The 3,933-nt window shown below is 38.5% G+C and overlaps 1 long non-coding RNA gene across 1 annotated transcript; it reads right to left on the bottom strand.

The window, feature by feature from the left end:
* Positions 1–1,477: 1,477 nt before the first annotated feature.
* LOC106893536 lies at positions 1,478–3,567 on the bottom strand. Its single transcript, XR_001413095.1, has 2 exons — positions 2,497–3,567; positions 1,478–2,166 (listed from the first exon to the last, which is right to left on the bottom strand). It is a non-coding gene; the product is annotated as an uncharacterized LOC106893536 (long non-coding RNA).
* Between the last annotated feature and the right edge of the window lie 366 nt (positions 3,568–3,933).

Genomic DNA, 3,933 nt, shown 5'->3' with positions numbered 1-3,933 from the left:
AAAAGACAAAATTAGCGGTCCACCCTTTAGCCTGCATGTTTACTGTCTAATACCAGTAACTCTGTCACTAACTCCATTCATCAGTCCAATGCCAACGGCTTGCTTTATATCTAGAAGGTCAATTGTTCTACAGAGTTGAACAGTCTTCAGTTTCAGATCATCAGCCTCAAGCATTTTAACAACCAAAGATAATCCATGTATTTTCAAAATTAATAACGTCACCAGACTAGAAAAGAAGTCAGCACATCACTGAGACTTACACATCACAGGGTTCATACTTACCAGATAGTACTGTGAAATAAATCTTGTGTATTTGATTTTTTGCAGGTGCAATTGACTCATTTGTTACTAAGTTTTTATAGCGAAGTCTATCCTGAAAACAAAATTGTGAAAATACACAGGATTTATAAACGCTGTACAGTCCTGCTTAGCATAAAACCAACGCATCGAAAAAACACCACAAGCAATGAATTCATAGCTACTACTAGGTGAAGATAATAGCCAAGGTGTCAATATGGGTGGTCATGCCCGCATTTAGACCGTTAAAATGAGTTAACCAGACTAGGTGCTCAGCACCTGAACATTCTTACTACACCACATATGTGAGCTGAGCTCTTGAACATCTAGATGTTTCATCAGGATATTTAAAAGTTTAAAGATAACTCAATAGTTTTCAAGAAGGAAAGAATCCCCACCCAAGCCAAGGAAATTATCCGGATGCAAATTAGTAACTCCCCTGTTTCCACAAGAGCATAAAAGCAATACCAGACGAAATACAACTCCGCAAGTCTGTTTTCAGTTGAAGATATAGTAGCACTGTAGCAAATGTCACCTCCTTTTCATTGCCTGCTTCACTGTAGGAAATCAAGTGCTGCCTTGCAGGACCCTTTCAGCTTTTGGAATGCAAATTTCCACTTTTCTGCCAAATTGGCATTACCAATGGTAACACTCTTCTTTACTTACAGGCAAAAGACTAAGTATTTCACCTCATGAAACAATATACAATTACCTAAACTTTGTTGAGCAGATTCCAAGGGAAAGAATACCCTTCTCATCTTAGTCCTTTATAAAAGGTCCTAACATTATTTTAACAGCAGCTCAGAGATCACTGGCAAAACATTGCTATCTTTGCATCTTGAAACGATTTTTGAAACCATTCACAAATATATGTGTACAATACAAGCACAAACTGCTTAGCGTTACACTCTGTTCCAACTCTCTTGCAGTTTAAAGTGTTGAAACATCACGACACACACATCAATCCTGGATTGTTCATAGCCTGTTTCTGTAAGCAACAAAATTCACCGTTTCAGCAATTGCTCCTATTTGTTCATAGTATTTTTTCCTAAAGTTGCTGAAATATATGCTTCCATCCACCTATGCTCCAGAAAAAACTGTAGCCACAAATAAATGAGCCATCACTGGATAGATAGAAGAATTTCCAATTACACAGAAAAGAAGGAAACCAGCAACCGGCTTATATAACATACTCAGTTCATTTACTTAGATAAACGTAACTGAAATGTGATACAACTTTTTAATTACAGAACTGTAATAAAAATAAAGTCTTTGTTGCTGCCATCCTGCAGTTGCAATTCCAAACTCATTTCCTCTGGGATTTTCCAGCTATTGTTGAGGAGCACTGGCACATGATTTATCTTCTTCTTTCGTAAAAAAAAAAAAAAAAGTTGCAAAACTATTTTGCCAGTTGGAGAATAAAACAGTATTGACAGATTGTATTTATTATTCCTTACAGCAAGACTTCAATCTGATTTTTCTCACACAGCAGTCTCACATAACCCCAAACCATCTTTCTTCCCTTCCCCACGTCACACGAAACACAGCAGAATCTGATTTTGTCATCAGTCTCCACATCCCAGCGCAGAAGCATCCAAACAGTACTCTCCCAATTCTAGGTAAACTTTTCATGTTCTTGTGTGTGTGTATACATACACAAATCCAAGAGTTTACCTTTTTCAGATATTTAGAAACAGTTATCAACAGTTAAATCTGGTATTTAAATTTGACATTTCCCAAAGTTCTACGCGCAGAGTTTTCACTGGAGGCTGTAGGTCTGCTGCGTGTCCTTCACTGAAAGGGTTATGAAGAGGGACCGTGGATCCTTTCTGTTTTTGCGGACTGTTATCTTTCCTCTCAGGGCCTCTCCTGCAAAAGTAAAAAGGAAATTACTATGCTTAAATTATTGAATCATGCACAGTAGCAGCAAAGAGGTATTACATACCCTTATGTTGGATGACAAGGTATTCCAAATTAATCAGAATTAACCAAATCTATCAAGGTTTCCTTTATATTTTCAAAGCTCTATGCAATGGCCTCGATAGTAAACATAGGTCAAACTGGCTGCAGTTACACCTGGTGAGGTGCTGAGTTATGTCTGATGCTTTACTTCTCAGATGACCCACCCAAAGGGCTGCTATGCCAATTATTTTACTTGTAATTAGGGAAAAACCCACTGTATTCCTTGGATACACTAACCTCTCTTTGTATCTGGTTGAGTTGGATCTGCACGTCAGTATCCAGCATTTCCACGGACACACAACTCTCAGCTGGACAGGTACTAAGTGTCGTGCATAAAGAAAAAAGCCTCCATCCCTGAGCTTCAAATATCAGCTTGGTTTCTCATGAAATTATGTATAAGATCTTTAAATTCCTGAACATAGATTTCCATCTATGAAGTGAGCAAATTATTAGCAGTAATAAAACAGTATAAAAAAGCAAACTTGCTAGTCCACAAGATTTAATATTGCATTATTCCTTTGCTGTGCTCCCTAATTTAAACACACCACCACTACCAACTTTGAGTGAAACCAAGTAACCACAACAACCCATTCCACTTCCCACTGCATATGCCATATGGTTTGTATTTGCACTACCTTTGATTTAAGCTCTAATTCAGTAAAGTTTTTATCTGGGAGGAAACATTAACACAGAAATCTTCACAGCACTTCAAGTATATACATTATTAACAGCAAGTTTTGTTGCTCTGTTGACCACAACACTCATCATGTATGTGCTTCAGCTAAAACCAGAGAGAAAGCTTTGATGCAGAAGGAAAGAGCTGAGAGACATCTAGAGAGGCACAATTCTCACTTTTGGTGTGACTAAATTTATGTAAAAGCTTTTGTCCTAGAGAAATTTCAGGCCTTGATGTTTCTGTTGAACACTTTGTCCTAGCCTGCACCGATCAAGCCTGGTGCCACCCCAACCAGCAGCTACAGTTCCAAGGCACATCAAGTTCTTCCACATTTCTTCTTTACATAATTCAAAGGTCTGTTCTAGCTTTTAAAAGCACTTTCAGATTCTGAAATAAATGAGGAGAAAAATTAAACCTGCTGTGCCGACATAGGAAAATTGGGTATACTCTCTAAGGAGATATGCTTTACCTTTCACACACAAGATAGGAGATTATTTGTGGATCTTTAAGTCCAACTTCATGATCTAACAGTCCATTTTGCCTAATGCAAACATGCTCAATGGATAAGATGTGAAAAGCCTTTATAGCTATGCAACTTTCTGAAACTTTATACAGGACTAAACGAAGGAACAATGAACCCACTTCTCTATAGGCACAGCTTTTGTCATTCTGCACCTCCTCATTAGCAAAAAAGACCTTGACCTAAGAAATACATCATAACTTATCACTGTCAGAGAACTGTTTCTTCCCTGTGTTTTGGAATCATCTTCATGGTCTGACAGATACTTGACATTATCTTAGCCTGGCAGATCCATCACCCCACCACCTTACTTGTCATCAAGTGAAAAATACCACGTACCAGTCATGGAGAACTTACATGTGCCGGGCTGAATCTAGTCACGATGTCTACGCATAGGAGCAGAGATTGTTCCTATCCCCAAACCACCCCAATACTGCCACCAGGCAAGGCCACCAACAAGCAGGATGGCACTGCAGCT

This window comes from Calidris pugnax, unplaced genomic scaffold, assembly GCF_001431845.1.
Source record: "Calidris pugnax isolate Ruff unplaced genomic scaffold, ASM143184v1 scaffold183, whole genome shotgun sequence".
Lineage (NCBI taxonomy): Eukaryota > Metazoa > Chordata > Aves > Charadriiformes > Scolopacidae > Calidris > Calidris pugnax.
The sequence above is the reverse complement of the archived record's forward strand: the minus strand, read 5'-3'. Positions and strand labels throughout refer to the sequence as shown.